We start from the raw sequence: 23,544 nt of genomic DNA on the forward strand, positions 1-23,544 counted from the left end.
CCTGACCATTCTACATGCTTGACCATTCTACCTGCCTGACCATTCTGCCTGACCATTCTACCTGCCTGACCATTCTGCCTGCCTGACCATTCTACCTGCCTGACCATTCTACATGCTTGACCATTCTACCTGCCTGACCATTCTGCCTGACCATTCTACCTGACCATTCAGCCTACCTGACCATTCTACCTGACCATTCTACCTGCATGACCATTCTACCTGCCTGACCATTCTACATGCTTGACCATTCTACCTGCCTGACCATTCTGCCTGACCATTCTACCTGCCTGACCATTCTAACTGCCTGACCATTCTGCCTGCCTGACCATTCTACCTGCCTGACCATTCTACCTGCCTGACCATTCAGCCTGCCTGACCATTCTACCTGCCTGACCATTCTACCTGCCTGACCATTCTGCCTGCCTGACCATTCTACCTGCCTGACCATTCTACATGCTTGACCATTCTACCTGCCTGACCATTCTGCCTGACCATTCTACCTGCCTGACCATTCTACCTGCCTGACCATTCTACCTGACCATTCTACCTGCCTGACCATTCTGCCTGACCATTCTACCTACCTGACCATTCTACCTGCCTGACCATTCAGCCTACCTGACCATTCTACCTGCCTGACCATTCTACCTGCCTGACCATTCAGCCTGCCTGACCATTCTACCTGCCTGACCATTCTACCTGCCTGACCATTCTACCTGCCTGACCATTCAGCCTGCCTGACCATTCTACCTGCCTGACCATTCAGCCTGCCTGACCATTCTACCTGCCTGACCATTCAGCCTGCCTGACCATTCTACCTGACCATTCTGCCTGCCTGACCATTCTGCCTGACCATTCTACCTGCCTGACCATTCTACCTGCCTGACCATTCTACCTGCATGACCATTCTACCTGACCATTCTGCCTGCCTGACCATTCTACCTGCATGACCATTCTACATGCCTGACCATTCTACCTGCCTTGACCATTCTACCTGACCATTCTGCCTGCCTGACAATTCTACCTGCCTGATCATTCTACCTGACCAGACCATTCTACATACCTGACCATTCTGCCTGCCTGACCATTCTACCTGCCTGACCATTCTGCCTGCCTGACAAATCTACCTGCCTGATCATTCTACCTGACCAGACCAGGTATTCCTGAGGCATGATCCTAGGGCTCAGATCCTCCGAGAGAAGAGAGAAAGAGAGAGAATTATAGGGAGCATACTGAAATTCACACAGGACACCGAATAGGACAGGAGAAGGTCTCCAGATATAACAAACTGACCCCAGCCCCCCGACACATAAACTACTGCAGCATAAATACTGGAGGCTGAGACAGGAGGGGTCAGGAGACACTGTGGCCCCATCCGAGGACACCCCCGGACAGGGCCAAACAGGAAGGATATAACCCTACCCACTTTGCCAAAGCACAGCCCCACACCACTAGAGGGATAACTTCAGCCACCAACTTACCATCCTGAGACAAGGGGGGGGGGGGGCGCCAGGTGGGGGGCGCACACCCAGACAGGAAGATCACATCAGTGAATCAACCCACTCAAGTGACGCACCCCTCCTAAGGACGGTATGAGAGAGCCCCAGTAGGCCAGTGAGTCAGCCCCTGTAATAGGGTTAGAGGCAGAGAATCCCAGTGGAAAGAGGGGAACCGGCCAGGCAGAGACTACAAGGGTGGTTCGTTGCTCCAGAGCCTTTCCGTTCACCTTCCCACTCCTGGGCCAGACTCCACTAAGTCTGTTTAGAGGGAGAGAGAGAGGACATGGAGCTGAAACCAAGAAGAGTTTGACAGTATAACAGAACCAGTACAGAACCACTGTAGTCTAACAGAACCAGTACAGAACCACTGAAGTCTAACAGAACCAGTACAGAACCACTGAAGTCTAACAGAACCAGTACAGAACCACTGTAGTCTAACAGAACCACTGTAGTCCAACAGAACCAGTACAGAACCACTGAAGTCTATCATAACCAGTACAGAACCACTGTAGTCTAACAGAACCAGTACAGAACCACTGTAGTCTAACAGAACCACTGTAGTCCAACAGAACCAGTACAGAACCACTGAAGTCTATCATAACCAGTACAGAACCACTGTAGTCTAACAGAACCAGTACAGAACCACTGAAGTCTATCATAACCACTGTAGTCTAACAGAGACGACAGAACCACTGTAGTCTAACAGAACCAGTACAGAACCACTGTAGTCCAACAGAACCAGTACAGAACCACTGTAGTCTAACAGAACCACTGTAGTCCAACAGAACCAGTACAGAACCACTGAAGTCTAACAGAACCAGTACAGAACCACTGTAGTCTATCATAACCAGTACAGAACCACTGTAGTCTAACAGAACCAGTACAGAACCACTGAAGTCTATCATAACCACTGTAGTCTAACAGAGACGACAGAACCACTGTAGTCTAACAGAACCAGTACAGAACCACTGTAGTCCAACAGAACCAGTACAGAACCACTGTAGTCTAACAGAACCACTGTAGTCCAACAGAACCAGTACAGAACCACTGTTGTCTAACAGAACCAGTACAGAACCACTGTAGTCTAACATAACCACTGTAGTCCAACAGAACCACTGTAGTCTAACAGAACCAGTACAGAACCACTGTAGTCTAACAGAACCACTGTAGTCCAACAGAACCAGTGTAAATGAAGTGTTATTTCAGGTCAAAGTAAATGAAGGTTTTACATGGCAACACGGTGATACACAGGGAGACCGTGTGACTAACGCATTAGAATAGCTGTATATCAGCAGTAGAGCAGCACTCTGCTGGTCCTCCAATAATCATGTATATTCCTGTTAGCTAGGCCCAAGGTCATCATTAACTCTCATCATCACTTTCTCTTTACCCTGCTACGTCCCAATCGGCACCCTGTTTAGTGCACTACTTTGTCCAGGGCCAATGGGTTAACTGTCTTACTCTTTTGGTCAGTAGTGCACTATACATGGAATAGGGACACATCCTAAAATGAATCACCTACATAATTTATGAGCTCAATCTGCATTTCCTCATAATTTAAAGAACACCTACATTTGAAATAAAGTATTGTTTTAAAAATATTCTCAGATATAACTGACCGAGTTTCATAAAACGAATGACTTACCATTTTCTTTGTCTTTGTCTCAGTGATGGTGGACATATAGAAGGGGACATCTCTGACAGGTCTTTGTCTCAGTGATGGTGGACCTATAGAATGGGACATCTCTGACAGGTCTCAGTGATGGTGGACCTATAGAAGGGGACATCTCTGACATGTCTCAGTGATGGTGGACCTATAGAAGGGGACATCTCTGACATGTCTCAGTGATGGTGGACCTATAGAAGGGGACATCTCTGACAGGTCTCAGTGATGGTGGACCTATAGAAGGGGACATCTCTGACATGTCTTTGTCTCAGTGATGGTGGACCTATAGAAGGGGACATCTCTGACAGGTCTTTGTCTCAGTGATGGTGGACCTATAGAAGGGGACATCTCTGACAGGTCTTTGTCTCAGTGATGGTGGACCTATAGATTGGGACATCTCTGACATGTCTCAGTGATGGTGGACCTATAGAAGGGGACATCTCTGACAGGTCTTTGTCTCAGTGATGGTGGACCTATAGAAGGGGACATCTCTGACAGGTCTTTGTCTCAGTGATGGTGGACCTATAGAATGGGACATCTCTGACATGTCTCAGTGATGGTGGACCTATAGAAGGAGACATCTCTGACAGGTCTTTGTCTCAGTGATGGTGGACCTATAGAAGGGGACATCTCTGACAGGTCTTTGTCTCAGTGATGGTGGACCTATAGATTGGGACATCTCTGACATGTCTCAGTGATGGTGGACCTATAGAAGGGGACATCTCTGACAGGTCTTTGTCTCAGTGATGGTGGACCTATAGAAGGGGACATCTCTGACATGTCTCAGTGATGGTGGACCTATAGAAGGGGACATCTCTGACATGTCTCAGAGATGGTGGACCTATAGAAGGGGACATCTCTGACATGTCTCAGTGATGGTGGACCTATAGAAGGGGACATCTCTGACATGTCTCAGTGATGGTGGACCTATAGAAGGGGACATCTCTGACAGGTCTTTGTCTCAGTGATGGTGGACCTATAGAATGGGACATCTCTGACATGTCTCAGTGATGGTGGACCTATAGAAGGGGACATCTGTGACATGTCTCAGTGATGGTGGACCTATAGAAGGGGACATCTCTGACATGTCTCAGTGATGGTGGACCTATAGAAGGAGACATCTCTGACAGGTCTTTGTCTCAGTGATGGTGGACCTATAGAAGGGGACATCTCTGACATGTCTCAGTGATGGTTGACCTATAGAAGGGGACATCTCTGACATGTCTCAGTGATGGTGGGCCTATAGAACGGGACATCTCTGACAGGTCTTTGTCTCAGTGATGGTGGACCTATAGAAGGGGACATCTCTGACATGTCTCAGTGATGGTGGACCTATAGAAGGGGACATCTCTGACATGTCTCAGTGATGGTGGACCTATAGAAGGGGACATCTCTGACAGGTCTTTGTCTCAGTGATGGTGGACCTATAGAAGGGGACATCTCTGACAGGTCTTTGTCTCAGTGATGGTGGACCTATAGAAGGGGACATCTCTGACAGGTCTTTGTCTCAGTGATGGTGGACCTATAGAAGGGGACATCTCTGACAGGTCTTTGTCTCAGTGATGGTGGACCTATAGAAGGGGACATCTCTGACATGTCTCAGTGATGGTGGACCTATAGAAGGAGACATCTCTGACATGTCTCAGTGATGGTGGACCTATAGAAGGGGACATCTCTGACAGGTCTTTGTCTCAGTGATGGTGGACCTATAGAAGGGGACATCTCTGACAGGTCTTTGTCTCAGTGATGGTGGACATATAGAAGGGGACATCTCTGACATGTCTCAGTGATGGTGGACCTATAGAAGGGGACATCTCTGACAGGTCTCAGTGATGGTGGACCTATAGAAGGGGACATCTCTGACAGGTCTTTGTCTCAGTGATGGTGGACATATAGAAGGGGACATCTCTGACAGGTCTTTGTCTCAGTGTTGGTGGACCTATAGAAGGGGACATCTCCAACAGGTCTTTGTCTCAGTGATGGTGGACATATAGAATGGGACATCTCTGACAGGTCTTTGTCTCAGTGATGGTGGACCTATAGAAGGGGACATCTCTGACAGGTCTTTGTCTCAGTGATGGTGGACATATAGAAGGGGACATCTCTGACAGGTCTTTGTCTCAGTGTTGGTGGACCTATAGAAGGGGACATCTCCAACAGGTCTTTGTCTCAGTGATGGTGGACCTATAGAAGGGGACATCTCTGACAGGTCTTTGTCTCAGTGATGGTGGACATATAGAAGGGGACATCTCTGACAGGTCTTTGTCTCAGTGTTGGTGGACCTATAGAAGGGGACATCTCCAACAGGTCTTTGTCTCAGTGATGGTGGACATATAGAATGGGACATCTCTGACAGGTCTTTGTCTCAGTGATGGTGGACATATAGAAGGGGACATCTCTCACAGGTCTTTGTCTCAGTGTTGGTGGACCTATAGAATGGGACATCTCTGACAGGTCTTTGTCTCAGTGATGGTGGACCTATAGAAGGGGACATCTCTGACAGGTCTTTGTCTCAGTGATGGTGGACATATAGAAGGGGACATCTCTGACAGGTCTTTGTCTCAGTGTTGGTGGACCTATAGAAGGGGACATCTCCAACAGGTCTTTGTCTCAGTGATGGTGGACCTATAGAAGGGGACATCTCTGACAGGTCTTTGTCTCAGTGATGGTGGACATATAGAAGGGGACATCTCTGACAGGTCTTTGTCTCAGTGTTGGTGGACCTATAGAAGGGGACATCTCCAACAGGTCTTTGTCTCAGTGATGGTGGACCTATAGAAGGGGACATCTCTGACACGTCTCAGTGATGGTGGACCTATAGAAGGGGACATCTCTGACATGTCTCAGTGATGGTGGACCTATAGAAGGAGACATCTCTGACATGTCTCAGTGATGGTGGACCTATAGAAGGGGACATCTCTGACAGGTTGTTGTCTCAGTGATGGTGGACCTATAGAAGGGGACATCTCTGACAGGTCTTTGTCTCAGTGATGGTGGACCTATAGAAGGGGACATCTCTGACATGTCTCAGTGATGGTGGACCTATAGAAGGGGACATCTCTGACAGGTCTTTGTCTCAGTGTTGGTGGACCTATAGAAGGGGACATCTCCAACAGGTCTTTGTCTCAGTGATGGTGGACATATAGAATGGGACATCTCTGACAGGTCTTTGTCTCAGTGATGGTGGACCTATAGAAGGGGACATCTCTGACAGGTCTCAGTGATGGTGGACCTATAGAAGGGGACATCTCTGACAGGTCTTTGTCTCAGTGATGGTGGACATATAGAAGGGGACATCTCTGACAGGTCTTTGTCTCAGTGTTGCTGGACCTATAGAAGGGGACATCTCCAACAGGTCTTTGTCTCAGTGATGGTGGACCTATAGAAGGGGACATCTCTCACAGGTCTTTGTCTCAGTGATGGTGGACATATAGAAGGGGACATCTCTGACAGGTCTTTGTCTCAGTGTTGGTGGACCTATAGAAGGGGACATCTCCAACAGGTCTTTGTCTCAGTGATGGTGGACCTATAGAAGGGGACATCTCTGACATGTCTCAGTGATGGTGGACCTATAGAAGGGGACATCTCTGACATGTCTCAGTGATGGTGGACCTATAGAAGGAGACATCTTTGACATGTCTCAGTGATGGTGGACCTATAGAAGGGGACATCTCTGACAGGTTGTTGTCTCAGTGATGGTGGACCTATAGAAGGGGACATCTCTGACAGGTTGTTGTCTCAGTGATGGTGGACCTATAGAAGGGGACATCTCTGACAGGTCTCAGTGATGGTGGACCTATAGAAGGGGACATCTCTGACATGTCTCAGTGATGGTGGGCCTATAGAAGGGGACATCTCTGACAGGTCTTTGTCTCAGTGATGGTGGACCTACAGAAGGGGACATCTCTGACAGGTCTTTGTCTCAGTGATGGTGGACCTATAGAAGGGGACATCTCTGACAGGTCTCAGTGATGGTGGACCTATAGAAGGGGACATCTCTGACATGTCTCAGTAATGATGGGCCTATAGAAGGGGACATCTCTGACATGTCTCAGTGATGGTGGACCTATAGAAGGGGACATCTCCAACAGGTCTTTGTCTCAGTGATGGTGGACCTATAGAAGGGGACATCTCTGACATGTCTCAGTGATGGTGGACCTATAGAAGGGGACATCTCTGACAGGTCTTTTTCTCAGTGATGGTGGACATATAGAAGGGGACATCTCTGACAGGTCTCAGTGATGGTGGACCTATAGAAGGGGACATCTCTGACATGTCTCAGTGATGGTGGACCTATAGAAGGGGACATCTCTGACAGGTCTTTGTCTCAGTGATGGTGGACCTATAGAATGGGACATCTCTGACAGGTCTTTGTCTCAGTGATGGTGGACATATAGAAGGGGACATCTCTGACAGGTCTTTGTCTCAGTGATGGTGGACATATAGAAGGGGACATCTCTGACATGTCTCAGTGATGGTGGACCTATAGAAGGGGACATCTCTGACATGTCTCAGTGATGGTGGACCTATAGAAGGGGACATCTCTGACAGGTCTTTGTCTCAGTGATGGTGGACCTATAGAAGGAGACATCTCTGACAGGTCTCAGTGATGGTGGACCTATAGAAGGGGACATCTCTGACAGGTCTTTGTCTCAGTGATGGTGGGCCTATAGAAGGGGACATCTCTGACAGGTCTTTGTCTCAGTGATGGTGGACCTATAGAAGGGGACATCTCTGACATGTCTCAGTGATGGTGGACCTATAGAAGGGGACATCTCTGACATGTCTCAGTGATGGTGGACCTATAGAAGGGGACATCTCTGACATGTCTCAGTGACGGTGGACCTATAGAAGGGGACATCTCTGACATGTCTCAGTGATGGTGGACCTATAGAAGGGGACATCTCTGACATGTCTCAGTGATGGTGGACCTATAGAAGGGGACATCTCTGACAGGTCTTTGTCTCAGTGATGGTGGACCTATAGAAGGGGACATCTCTGACATGTCTTTGTCTCAGTGATGGTGGACCTATAGAAGGGGACATCTCTGACATGTCTCAGTGATGGTGGACCTATAGAAGGGGACATCTCTGACAGGTTGTTGTCTCAGTGATGGTGGACCTATAGAAGGGGACATCTCTGACATGTCTCAGTGATGGTGGACCTATAGAAGGGGACATCTCTGACATGTCTCAGTGATGGTGGACCTATAGAAGGGGACATCTCTGACAGGTCTCAGTGATGGTGGACCTATAGAAGGGGACATCTCTGACAGGTCTTTGTCTCAGTGATGGTGGACCTATAGAAGGGGACATCTCTGACAGGTCTCAGTGATGGTGGACCTATAGAAGGGGACATCTCTGACATGTCTCAGTGATGGTGGACCTATAGAATGGGACATCTCTGACAGGTCTTTGTCTCAGTGATGGTGGACATATAGAAGGGGACATCTCTGACAGGTCTTTGTCTCAGTGATGGTGGACATATAGAAGGGGACATCTCTGACATGTCTCAGTGATGGTGGACCTATAGAAGGGGACATCTCTGACATGTCTCAGTGATGGTGGACCTATAGAAGGGGACATCTCTGACAGGTCTTTGTCTCAGTGATGGTGGACCTATAGAAGGAGACATCTCTGACAGGTCTCAGTGATGGTGGACCTATAGAAGGGGACATCTCTGACAGGTCTTTGTCTCAGTGATGGTGGGCCTATAGAAGGGGACATCTCTGACAGGTCTTTGTCTCAGTGATGGTGGACCTATAGAAGGGGACATCTCTGACATGTCTCAGTGATGGTGGACCTATAGAAGGGGACATCTCTGACATGTCTCAGTGATGGTGGACCTATAGAAGGGGACATCTCTGACATGTCTCAGTGACGGTGGACCTATAGAAGGGGACATCTCTGACATGTCTCAGTGATGGTGGACCTATAGAAGGGGACATCTCTGACATGTCTCAGTGATGGTGGACCTATAGAAGGGGACATCTCTGACAGGTCTTTGTCTCAGTGATGGTGGACCTATAGAAGGGGACATCTCTGACATGTCTTTGTCTCAGTGATGGTGGACCTATAGAAGGGGACATCTCTGACATGTCTCAGTGATGGTGGACCTATAGAAGGGGACATCTCTGACAGGTTGTTGTCTCAGTGATGGTGGACCTATAGAAGGGGACATCTCTGACATGTCTCAGTGATGGTGGACCTATAGAAGGGGACATCTCTGACATGTCTCAGTGATGGTGGACCTATAGAAGTGGACATCTCTGACAGGTCTCAGTGATGGTGGACCTATAGAAGGGGACATCTCTGACAGGTCTTTGTCTCAGTGATGGTGGACCTATAGAAGGGGACATCTCTGACATGTCTCAGTGATGGTGGACCTATAGAAGGGGACATCTCTGACAGGTCTTTGTCTCAGTGATGGTGGACCTATAGAAGGGGACATCTCTGACATGTCTCAGTGATGGTGGACCTATAGAAGGAGACATCTCTGACATGTCTCAGTGATGGTGGACCTATAGAAGGGGACATCTCTGACAGGTCTTTGTCTCAGTGATGGTGGACCTATAGAAGGGGACATCTCTGACAGGTCTTTGTCTCAGTGATGGTGGGCCTATAGAAGGAGACATCTCTGACATGTCTTTGTCTCAGTGATGGTGGACCTATAGAAGGGGACATCTCTGACAGGTCTTTGTCTCAGTGATGGTGGACCTATAGAAGGGGACATCTCTGACAGGTCTCAGTGATGGTGGACCTATAGAAGGGGACATCTCTGACAGGTCTTTGTCTCAGTGATGGTGGGCCTATAGAAGGGGACATCTCTGACATGTCTCAGTGATGGTGGACCTATAGAAGGGGACATCTCTGACAGGTCTTTGTCTCAGTGATGGTGGACCTATAGAAGGGGACATCTCTGACATGTCTCAGTGATGGTGGACCTATAGAAGGGGACATCTCTGACATGTCTCAGTGATGGTGGACCTATAGAAGGGGACATCTCTGACATGTCTCAGTGATGGTGGACCTATAGAAGGGGACATCTCTGACATGTCTCAGTGATGGTGGACCTATAGAATGGGACATCTCTGACATGTCTCAGTGATGGTGGACCTATAGAAGGGGACATCTCTGACATGTCTCAGTGATGGTGGACCTATAGAAGGAGACATCTCTGACATGTCTCAGTGATGGTGGACATATAGAAGGGGACATCTCTGACATGTCTCAGTGATGGTGGACCTATAGAAGGAGACATCTCTGACAGGTCTCAGTGATGGTGGACCTATAGAAGGGGACATCTCTGACATGTCTCAGTGATGGTGGACCTATAGATTGGGACATCTCTGACAGGTCTCAGTGATGGTGGACCTATAGAAGGGGACATCTCTGACAGGTCTTTGTCTCAGTGATGGTGGACCTATAGAAGGGGACATCTCTGACAGGTCTTTGTCTCAGTGATGGTGGACCTATAGAAGGGGACATCTCTGACATGTTCATGTTCAGTCATACATCAAAGTGATACATTGTATTGAAACTGTAAGTCATCAAGAGACAGTTTATTTTTTAAATAAAATCTTTATTTGTACTCATTCATAAGTATTCTGTATACAAGAACGTGTAAGAAAATCCCAAACAAGCAATCCATTTACCTTTTCTTTAAAGACAATGGTAAGGCATGTCTGCTCGTACGGCGGACGTCTCGATCCACCCCGACTAGTGTAATGCAGCAATGTGCTGTGGGAATAACGTCTCGATCCACCCCGACTAGTGTAATGCAGCAATGCGCTGTGGGAATAACGTCTCGATCCACCCCGACTAGTGTAATGCAGCAATGCGCTGTGGGAATAACGTCTCGGTCCACCCCGACTAGTGTAATGCAGCAGCAGTGCACTGTGGGAATAATGTCTCGATCCACCCCGACTAGTGTAATGCAGCAGTGCGCTGTGGGAATAACGTCTCGATCCACCCCGACTAGTGTAATGCAGCAGCAGTGCACTGTGGGAATAACTTGAAGCTATTAAAATGTGCTCCTCACTTCTCCTTTTAAAAACATAGAACTTTAAGTGCCAAATTAAAACGTAGTACCTCCGTCACGTCAAGACGGCACATCATTTCGTGGAACATAAACAGTATTAAAAGTAAAAACTCAAATAGATAAAACCAATAACCATGATAGTAGATCTCTTTTGGGATAGTTATTTAAAAAAGCCAAACATTGATACTCTGCCATCCAGCCAAGACAGGTTTAAAACGTTGAGGTTTTGAATCTGATGACAGATAAACTGATGAATCCAAACAGAAGCTGTGAATCCAGCCAAAGGAGACCCTAACCCTAACCCTAACCCTAACCCTAACCCTAACCCTAAGTCATGTGTAGAAATGCTAAAACATTCATATGGGACCGTGTTTGAAGGGCAAAACAGATTTGTTTTTTTTTTTTTATTCAGTTGCCCGATGGCAGTTCTGTGAAGTAGAGAGATATTACTGTCTGAACTGTTGGACCTCTTCTCTCATCTCATTATGCTGCATGTTTAAATAGAAATAACTTGACAATTAAAAAAAAACATCTACTTGTGTAGGAACCTCCTAAAGAATCATATTTGATTGGTTTCGAACATATATATATATTTTTTTTTTAAATAAATATTGTGTACTTTTTTTGTTGTTGCCTCAGGGAAACGTTGTGCAGTTCAGGGAAATATCATGCTGAAGGAAAGACATGTCATTTGATGTAAAACGATGGCCTTGGTCAATGTTTTTTTGCCAACATTGACAATAACAGACAACGGACTCAGAGCCATTCTATGGGTGAAAGGAGTCTCGTTGTCCAGGTAGGATCGTCCCCCTCTCATAGTGACAGAGAGGAACAACGGACCACAGAATCAGGTTTAAAATACTAGTTTATGACCAACTTGTCTTTTTTTTTTTTATGAAAAGAGTGCTTGTTTCTACTAATAAAAAATATTCAATTAATAAATGTTCAGAAAAAAACATATTTTCTTTGGTGTTTTTAGTACCCTGACACAGCGTTGCCCTGAAGCAACACAAAACCTTTCTGTCTGTGGGGAGGTCGGAGTTGAAATGTTTATTGGTACACTATCAGAAAGGCTAAATCTTCCCCAAATAAATGAACAACATCAATGTGTGGAAGGATGATGATATTATTTCTGACCACAACAACAGGATGCAGAATTACACTCTATTTCCTGTGGGCCCGATTCAGACACGCCTTTACTATGGGACAGAGAGGAACGGACTGAGGACCCACAAGCCTCCTGGTCTCTAGGGCTGAGTCCCAAATTACACTCTATTCCCCGTGGGCCCGATTCAGACACGCCTTTACTATGGGACAGAGAGGAACGGACTGGGGACCCACAAGCCTCCTGGTCTCTAGGGCTGAGTCCCAAATTACACTCTATTTCCTGTTGGCCCGATTCAGACACGCCTTTACTATGGGACAGAGAGGAACGGACTGAGGACCCATAAGCCTCCTGGTCTCTAGGGCTGAGTCCCAAATTACACTCTATTTCCTGTTGGCCCGATTCAGACACGCCTTTACTATGGGACAGAGAGGAACGGACTGAGGACCCACAAGCCTCCTGGTCTCTAGGGCTGAGTCCCAAATTACACTCTATTTCCTGTGGGCCCGATTCAGACACGCCTTTACTATGGGACAGAGAGGAACGGACTGAGGACCCACAAGCCTCCTGGTCTCTAGGGCTGAGTCCCAAATTACACTCTATTCCCTGTGGGCCCGATTCAGACACGCCTTTACTATGGGACAGAGAGGAACGGACTGAGGACCCATAAGCCTCCTGGTCTCTAGGGCTGAGTCCCAAATTACACTCTATTCCCCGTGGGCCCGATTCAGACACGCCTTTACTATGGGACAGAGAGGAACGGAGTGAGGACCCACAAGCCTCCTGGTCTCTAGGGACCTGAGTCCCAAATTACACTCTATTCCCCGTGGGCCCGATTCAGACACGCCTTTACTATGGGACAGAGAGGAACGGACTGAGGACCCACAAGCCTCCTGGTCTCTAGGGCTGAGTCCCAAATTACACTCTATTCCCCGTGGGCCCGATTCAGACACGCCTTTACTATGGGACAGAGAGGAACGGACTGAGGACCCACAAGCCTCCTGGTCTCTAGGGCTGAGTCCCAAATTACACTCTATTCCCCGTGGGCCCGATTCAGACACGCCTTTACTATGGGACAGAGAGGAACGGACTGAGGACCCACAAGCCTCCTGGTCTCTAGGGCTGAGTCCCAAATTACACTCTATTCCCTGTGGGCCCGATTCAGACACGCCTTTACTATGGGACAGAGAGGAACGGACTGGGGACCCACAAGCCTCCTGGTCTCTAGGGCTGAGTCCCAAATTACACTCTATTCCCCGTGGGCCCGATTCAGACACGCCTTTACTATGGGACAGAGAGGAACGGACTGAGGACCCACAAGCCTCCTGGTCTCTAGGGCTGAGTCCCAAATTACACTCTATTCCCGTGGGCCCAATTCAGACACGCCTTTACTATGGGACAGAGAGGAACGGAGTGAGGACCCACAAGCCTCCTGGTCTCTAGGGCTGAGTCCCAAATTACACTCTATTCCCTGTGGGCCCGATTCAGACACGCCTTTACTATGGGACAGAGAGGAACGGACTGAGGACCCACAAGCCTCCTGGTCTCTAGGGCTGAGTCCCAAATTACACTCTATTCCCGTGGGCCCAATTCAGACAGAAAATGTAAGGAAACTAACACTAAATATATAAATATGAGGAAACTAACACAAAATATATAAATGTGAGGAGACTAACACTAAATATATAAATGTGAGGAAACTAACACTAAATATATAAATGTGAGGAAACTAACACTAAATATATAAATGTGAGGAAACTAACACTAAATATATAAATGTGAGGAAACTAACACTAAATATATAAATGTGAGGAAACTAACACTAAATATATAAATGTGAGGAAACTAACACTAAATATATAAATGTGAGGAAACTAACACTAAATATATAAATGTGAGGAAACTAATACTATATACATAAATGTGAGGAAACTAACACTAAATATATAAATGTGAGGAAACTAACACTAAATATATAAATGTAAGGAAACTAACACTAAATATATAAATGTAAGGAAACTAACACTAAATATATAAATGTAAGGAAACTAACACTAAATATATAAATGTGAGGAAACGAACACTAAATATATAAATGTAAGGAAACTAACACTAAAGATATAAATGTGAGGAAACTGACACTAAAGAGACAGTTATAAATGTTGGTTTAAGTGACAGTGGCTGTGGATCATGGCTAATCTTTAACACGATACAAATGGTTAAAAAATAGAGTCTGAAACGGCTGGCCATATAATTAAAACCTCCTAGAAATCATAAATGATCTTGGTAGGCTTGGCGCCTCCCTGTCATTTGACCATGGCTACAGAAGCCTCTCGATTGGGTCTCCAAATGTCATCCCGGTAAGTTATAAGGTCAGCATTTTATAACCTTTATTGTGGAACAGGTGCTGTGTTGATATGCTTCAAAATGTTGCCATATGACTGGTTTCACATTTGAACTCTGGCTCCCTGTTTAGTGCTCTAATGGGGTGTTGAACTCTGGCTCCCTGTTTAGTGCTCTAATGGGGGGCTGAACTCTGGTTCCCTGTTTAGTGCTCTAATGGGGTGTTGAACTCTGGTTTCCTGTTTAGTGCTCTAATGGGGAGCTGAACTCTGGTTCCCTGTTTAGTGCTCTAATGGGGAGCTGAACTCTGATTCCCTGTTTAGTGCTCTAATGGGGTGTTGAACTCTGGTTCCCTGTTTAGTGCTCTAATGGGGAGATGAACTCTGGTTCCCTGTTTAGTGCTCTAATGCGGAGATGAACTCTGGTTCCCTGTTTAGTGCTCTAATGGGGAGCTGAACTCTGGTTCCCTGTTTAGTGCTCTAATGGGGAGCTGAACTCTGGTTCTCTGTTTAGTGCTCTAATGGGGTGTTGAACTCTGGTTCCCTGTTTCGTGCTCTAATGGGGTGTTGAAATCTGGTTCCCTGTTTCGTGCTCTAATGGGGTGTTGAACTCTGGTTCCCTATTTAGTGATCTAATGGGGAGATGAACTCTGGCTCCCTGTTTTAGTGATCTAATGGGGAGATGAACTCTGGTTCCCTGTTTAGTGCTCTAATGGGGAGATGAACTCTGGCTCCCTGTTTTAGTGATCTAATGGGGAGATGAACTCTGGTTCCCTGTTTAGTGCTCTAATGGGGTGTCATTTGGGACATGTGCCTGGTTGCTTTCTGAGAGCTCCTCCATAGAGACAGGATGTGGTAGGAACCCAGGCCCTTAGTTAAAGGAACAGGATGTGGTAGGAACCCAGGCCCTTAGTTAAAGGAACAGGATGTGGTAGGAACCCAGGCCCTTAGTTAAAGGAACAGGATGTGGTAGGAACCCAGGTACTTAGTTAAAGGAACAGGATGTGGTAGGAACCCAACGTTAAACCCCTAAATAGATGACCTTCTCTCTCTCTATCGTGAAAAAAATCGAATGTTTCCTGCCATTTTTTCTCAACAGATGGAGTCTAGCGAATATAAAAACTAATCTCTCATCCTAAGACGTGGGAACTTCATTAAACTTTAGCAATTGTGCAATAAACTGAGAGGAGCGAGACTATGGGAGAGGCTGCACTGTGTCCCAAATAGAGCCCTATTCCCTATATAGTGCACTACTGTTAACCAGGGCCCTATAGAGCCCTATTCCCTATATAGTGCACTGCTGTCGACCAGGGCCCTATAGAACCCTATTCACTATAGAGTGCACTATATAGTGCACTACTTTAGACCAGGGCCCAATAGAACCCTATTCCCAATATAGTGCACTACTTTAGACCAGGGCCCTATAGAACCCTATTCCATATATAGTGCACTACTTTAGACCAGGACCCTATAGCACCCTATTCCCTATAGAGTGCACTATATAGTGCACTACTTTAGACCAGGGCCCTATAGAACCCTATTCCCTATATATAGTGCACTACTTTAGACCAGGGCCCCATAGAACAATATTCCCTATATATAGCACACTACTTTAGACCAGGGCCCTATAGAACCCTATTCCCTATATATAGTACACTACTTTAGACCAGGGCCCTATAGAACCCTATTCCCTATATAGAGTACACTACTTTAGACCAGGGCCCTATAGAACCCTATTCCCTATATATAGTGCACCACTTTAGACCAGGGCCCTATAGAACCCTATTCGCTATATATAGTGCACTACTTTAGACCAGGGCCCTATAGAACAATATTCCCTATATATAGTGCACTACTTTAGACCAGGGCCCTATAGAACCCTATTCCCTATATATAGCACACTACTTTAGACCAGGGCCCTATAGAACCCTATTCCCTATATATAGTACACTACTTTAGACCAGGGCCCTATAGAACCCTATTCCCTATATAGAGTACACTACTTTAGACCAGGGCCCTATAGAACCCTATTCCCTATATAAAGTACACTACTTAGACCAGGGCCCTATAGAACCCTATTCCCAATATATAGTGCACTACATTAGACCAGGGCCCTATAGAACCCTATTCCCTATATAGTGCACCACTTTAGACCAGGACCCTATAGAACTCTATTCCCTATATATAGTGCACTACATTAGACCAGGACCCTATAGAACCCTATTACCTATTATAGTGCACTACATTAGACCAGGGCCCTATAGAACCCTATTACCTATTATAGTGCACTACATTAGACCAGGGCCCTATAGAACCCTATTCCCTATATAAAGTACACTACTTTAGACCAGGGCCCTATAGAACCCTATTCCCTATATATAGTGCACCACTTTAGACCAGGACCCTATAGAACTCTATTCCCTATATATAGTGCACTATATTAGACCAGGACCCTATGGAACCCTATTACCTATTATAGTGCACTACATTAGACCAGGGCCCTATAGAACCCTATTACCTATTATAGTGCACTACATTAGACCCGGGCCCTATAGAACCCTATTCCCTATATAAAGTACACTACTTTAGACCAGGGCCCTATAGAACCCTATTCCCTATATAGAGTACACTACTTTAGACCAGGGCCCTATAGAACCCTATTCCCTATATAAAGTACACTACTTAGACCAGGGCCCTATAGAACCTTATTCCCTATATATAGTGCACTACATTAGACCAGGGCCCTATAGAACCCTATTCCCTATATAAAGTACACTACTTTAGACCAGGGCCCTATAGAACCCTATTCCCTATATATAGTGCACTACTTTAGACCAGGGCCCTATAGAACTCTATTCCCTATATATAGTGCACTACATTAGACCAGGGCCCTATAGAACACTATTCCCTATATGGTGCTCTACTTTAGACCATGGACCTATAGAACAATATTCACTATAGAGTGCACTGTATAGTGCACTACTTTAGACCAGGGCCCGATAGAACCCTATTCCCTATATAGTGCACTACTTTAGACCAGGGACCTATAGAACCCTATTCCATATATATAGTACACTACTTTAGACCAGGGCCCTATAGAACCCTATTCCCTATATATAGTACACTACTGTAAAACAGGGCCCTATAGAACCCTATTCCCTATATAAAGTACACTACTTTAGACCAGGGCCCTATAGAACCCAATTCCCTATATAAAGTACACTACTTTAGACCAGGGCCCTATAGAACCCTATTCCCTATATATAGTGCACTACTTTAGACCAGGGCCCTATAGAACTCTATTCCCTATATATAGTGCACTACTTTAGACCAGGGCCCTATAGAACCCTATTCCCTATATAGTGTACTACTTTGGACCAGAACCCCATAGAACCCTATTCCCTATATAGTGCACTACATTAGACCAGGGCCCTATAGAACCCTATTACCTATTATAGTGCACTACTTTAGACCAGGGCCCTATAGAACCCTATTCACTATATAGTGCACTACTTTAGACCATGGACCGATAGAGCCCTATTCCCTATAGAGTGCACTATATAGTGCACTACTTTAGACCAGGGCCCGATAGAACCCTATTCCCTAAATAGTGCACTACTTTAGACCAGGGACCTATAGAACACTATTCCCTATAGAGTGCACTATATAGTGCACTACTTTAGAACAGGGCCCAATAGAACCCTATTCCCTATATAGTGCACTACTTTAGACCAGGGCCCTATAGAACCCTATTCCCTATATAGTGCACTACTTTAGACCAGGGCCCTATAGAACCCTATTCCCTATATATAGTACACTACTTTAGACCAGGGCCCTATAGAACCCTATTCCCTATATATAGTACACTACTTTAGACCAGGGCCCTATAGAACCCTATTCCCTATATAAAGTACACTACTTTAGACCAGGGCCCTATAGAACCCTATTCCCTATATAGTGCACTACTTTAGACCAGAGCCCTATAGCAGCACTAAGATCTGCTCTGTTCTGGAACAGTAACAACATCAATGAACTTCACAGCAGGAAAACATGGTAGACTGGCAGATGTGTTGTGCAGCTGGTGGGTAGAAAACAACAGTCTTTCTGTGTCTCTGACCTTGTCATGCTGACTCCAAATGATTCTGATACAGTGGAACATTCATTCTCTGTTTCTTACTGTTTCTCTCTCTCTGTCTGTTATGGGAGGATGTAGGTCCTAACATAACCTTCTCTGTCTGTTGTGGGAGGATGTAGGTCCTAACAGAACCTTCTCTGTCTGTTGTGGGAGGATGTAGGTCCTAACAGAACCTTCTCTGTCTGTTGTGGGAGGATGTAGGTCCTAACATAACCTTCTCTGTCTGTTGTGGGAGGATGTAGGTCCTAACAGAACCTTATCTCTCTGTTGTGGGAGGATGTAGGTCCTAACAGAACCTTCTCTGTCTGTTGTGGGAGGATGTAGGTCCTAACAGAACCTTCTCTGTCTGTTGTGGGAGGATGTAGGTCCTAACAGAACTTTCTCCGTCTGTTGTGGGAGGATGTAGGTACTGACAGAACCTTCTCTGTCTGCTGTGGGAGGATGTAGGTCCTAACAGAACCTTCTCTGTCTGTTGTGGGAGGATGTAGGAACGAACAGAACCTTCTCTGTCTGTTGTGGGAGGATGTAGGTCCTAACAGAACCTTCTCTCTCTGTTGTGGGAGGATGTAGGTCCTAACAGAACCTTCTCGCTGTGTTGTGGGAGGATGTAGGAACTAACAGAAACTTCTCTCTCCGTTGTGGGAGGATGTAGGTCCTAACAGAACCGTCTCTCTCTGTTGTGGGAGGATGTAGGTCCTAACAGAACCTTCTCTGTCTGTTGTGGGAGGATGTAGGAACGAACAGAACCTTCTCTGTCTGTTGTGGGAGGATGTAGGTCCTAACAGAACCTTCTCTCTCTGTTGTGGGAGGATGTAGGTCCTAACAGAACCTTCTCGCTGTGTTGTGGGAGGATGTAGGAACTAACAGAAACTTCTCTCTCCGTTGTGGGAGGATGTAGGTCCTAACAGAACCGTCTCTCTCTGTTGTGGGAGGATGTAGGTCCTAACAGAACATTCTCTCTCTGTTGTGGGAGGATGTAGGTACTAACAGAACCTTCTCTGTCTGTTGTGGGAGGATGTAGGAATCAACAGAACCTTCTCTGTCTGTTGTGGGAGGATGTAGGAACTAACAGAACCTTCTCTCTCTGTTGTGGGAGGATGTAGGTCCTAACAGAACCTTCTCTCTCTGTTGTGGGAGGATGTAGGAACTAACATAACCTTCTCTCTCTGTTGTGGGAGGATATAGGTCCTAACAGAACCTTCTCTGTCTGTTGTGGGAGGATGTAGGTCCTAACAGAACCTTATCTCTCTGGTGTGGGAGGATGTAGGTCCTAACAGAACCTACTCTCTCTGTTGTGGGAGGATGTAGGAAATAACATAACCTTCTCTGTCTGTTGTAGGAGGATGTAGGTCCTAACAAAACCTTCTCGCTCTGTTGTGGGAGGATGTAGGTCCTAACAGAACCTTCTCTGTCTGTTGTGGGAGGATGTAGGAACTAAAAGAACCTTCTCTGTCTGTTGTGGGAGGATGTAGGAACTAACAGAACCTTCTCTGTCTGTTGTGGGAGGATGTAGGTCCTAACATAACCTTCTCTCTCTGTTGTGGGAGGATGTAGGTCCTAACAGAACCTTCTCGCTGTGTTGTGGGAGGATGTAGGTCCTAACATAACCTTCTCTGTCTGTTGTGGGAGGATGTAGGTCCTAACAGAACCTTCTCTGTCTGTTGTGGGAGGATGTAGGTCCTAACATAACCTTCTCTCTCTGTTGTGGGAGGACGTAGGTCCTAACAGAACCTTCTCGCTGTGTTGTGGGAGGATGTAGGTCCTAACATAACCTTCTCTGTCTGTTGTGGGAGGATGTAGGTCCTAACAGAACCTTCTCTCTCTGTTGTGGGAGGATGTAGGAACTAACAGAACCTTCTCTCTCCGTTGTGGGAGGATGTAGGAACTAACAGAAAAGTCTCTCTCTGTTGTGGGAGGATGTAGGTCCTAACAGAATCTTCTCTGTCTGTTGTGGGAGGATGTAGGTCCTAACAGAACCTTCTCTGTCTGTTGTGGGAGGATGTAGGAACCAACAGAACCTTCTCTGTCTGTTGTGGGAGGATGTATGTCCTAACAGAACCTTCTCTCTCTGTTGTGGGAGGATGTAGGAACTAACATAACCTTCTCTCTCTGTTGTGGGAGGATGTAGGAACCAACAGAACCTTCTCTGTCTGTTGTGGGAGGATGTAGGAACCAACAGAACCTTCTCTGTCTGTTGTGGGAGGATGTAGGTACTAACAGAACCTTCTCTGTCTGTTGTGGGAGGATGTAGGAACCAACAGAACCTTCTCTGTCTGTTGTGGGAGGATGTAGGAACGAACAGAACCTTCTCTGTCTGTTGTGGGAGGATGTAGGTCCTAACAGAACCTTCTCTGTCTGTTGTGGGAGGATGTAGGTCCTAACAGAACCTTCTCTCTCTGTTGTGGGAGGATGTAGGAACTAACAGAACCTTCTCTCTCTGTTGTGGGAGGATGTAGGTCCTAACAGAACCTTCTCTCTCTGTTGTGGGAGGATGTAGGAACTAACAGAACCTTCTCTCTCTGTTGTGGGAGGATATAGGTCCTAACAGAACCTTCTCTGTCTGTTGTGGGAGGATGTAGGTCCTAACAGAACCTTCTCTCTCTGGTGTGGGAGGATGTAGGACCTAACAGAACCTACTCTCTCTGTTGTGGGAGGATGTAGGAAATAACATAACCTTCTCTGTCTGTTGTAGGAGGATGTAGGTCCTAACAAAACCTTCTCGCTCTGTTGTGGGAGGATGTAGGTCCTAAGAGAACCTTCTCTGTCTGTTGTGGGAGGATGTAGGAACTAACAGAACCTTCTCTGTCTGTTGTGGGAGGATGTAGGAACTAACAGAACCTTCTCTGTCTGTTGTGGGAGGATGTAGGAACTAACAGAACCTTCTCGCTGTGTTGTGGGAGGATGTAGGTCCTAACATAACCTTCTCGCTGTGTTGTGGGAGGATGTAGGTCCTAACATAACCTTCTCTGTCTGTTGTGGGAGGATGTAGGTCCTAACAGAACCTTCTCTGTCTGTTGTGGGAGGATGTAGGTCCTAACAGAACCTTCTCTCTCTGTTGTGGGAGGATGTAGGTACTAACAGAACCTTCTCTCTCTGTTGTGGGAGGATGTAGGTCCTAACAGAACCTTCTCTGTCTGTTGTGGGAGGATGTATGAACCAACAGAACCTTCTCTCTCCGTTGTGGGAGGATGTAGGAACCAACAGAACCTTCTCTGTCTGTTGTGGGAGGATGTAGGAACTAACAGAACCTTCTCTCTCCGTTGTGGGAGGATGTAGGAACCAACAGAACCTTCTCTGTCTGTTGTGGGAGGATGTAGGAACTAACAGAACATTCTCTCTCTGTTGTGGGAGGATGTAGGAACTAACAGAACCTTCTCTGTCTGTTGTGGGAGGATGTAGGAACCAACAGAACCTTCTCTGTCTGTTGTGGGAGGATGTAGGTCCTAACATAACCTTCTCTGTCTGTTGTGGGAGGATGTAGGTCCTAACAGAACCTTCTCTCTCTGTTGTGGGAGGATGTAGGAACTAACAGAACCTTCTCTCTCCGTTGTGGGAGGATGTAGGAACCAACAGAACCTTCTCTGTCTGTTGTGGGAGGATGTAGGAACCAACAGAACCTTCTCTGTCTGTTGTGGGAGGATGTAGGAACTAACAGAACATTCTCTCTCTGTTGTGGGAGGATGTAGGTCCTAACAGAACCTTCTCTCTCTGTTGTGGGAGGATGTAGGAACCAACAGAACCTTCTCTCTCTGTTGTGGGAGGATGTAGGAACTAACAGAACCTACTCTGTCTGTTGTGGGAGGATGTAGGTCCTAACAGAACCTTCTCTCTCTGTTGTGGGAGGATGTAGGTCCTAACAGAACCTTCTCTGTCTGTTGTGGGAGGATGTAGGTCCTAACAGAACCTTCTCTGTCTGTTGTTGGAGGATGTAGGAACTAACAGAACCTTCTCTCTCTGTTGTGGGAGGATGTAGGTCCTAACAGAACCTTCTCTGTCTGTTGTGGGAGGATGTAGGAACTAACAGAACCTTCTCTCTCTGTTGTGGGAGGATGTAGGAACCAACAGAACCTTCTCTGTCTGTTGTGGGAGGATGTAGGAACCAACAGAACCTTCTCTGTCTGTTGTGGGAGGATGTAGGAACTAACAGAACCTTCTCTGTCTGTTGTGGGAGGATGTAGGTCCTAACAGAACCTTCTCTGTCTGTTGTGGGAGGATGTAGGAACCAACAGAACCTTCTCTGTCTGTTGTGGGAGGATGTAGGAACTAACATAACCTTCTCTCTCTGTTGTGGGAGGATGTAGGTCCTAACAGAACCTTCTCTCTCTGTTGTGGGAGGATGTAGGAACCAACAGAACCTTCTCTCTCTGTTGTGGGAGGATGTAGGAACTAACAGAACCTACTCTGTATGTTGTGGGAGGATGTAGGTCCTAACAGAACCTTCTCTCTCTGTTGTGGGAGGATGTAGGTCCTAACAGAACCTTCTCTGTCTGTTGTGGGAGGATGTAGGTCCTAACAGAACCTTCTCTGTCTGTTGTGGGAGGATGTAGGAACTAACAGAACCTTCTCTCTCTGTTGTGGGAGGATGTAGGTCCTAACAGAACCTTCTCTGTCTGTTGTGGGAGGATGTAGGAACTAACAGAACCTTCTCTCTCTGTTGTGGGAGGATGTAGGAACCAACAGAACCTTCTCTGTCTGTTGTGGGAGGATGTAGGAACCAACAGAACCTTCTCTGTCTGTTGTGGGAGGATGTAGGAACCAAC

Source organism: Oncorhynchus masou, unplaced genomic scaffold (assembly GCF_036934945.1).
Source record: "Oncorhynchus masou masou isolate Uvic2021 unplaced genomic scaffold, UVic_Omas_1.1 unplaced_scaffold_542, whole genome shotgun sequence".
Classification (NCBI taxonomy): domain Eukaryota; kingdom Metazoa; phylum Chordata; class Actinopteri; order Salmoniformes; family Salmonidae; genus Oncorhynchus; species Oncorhynchus masou.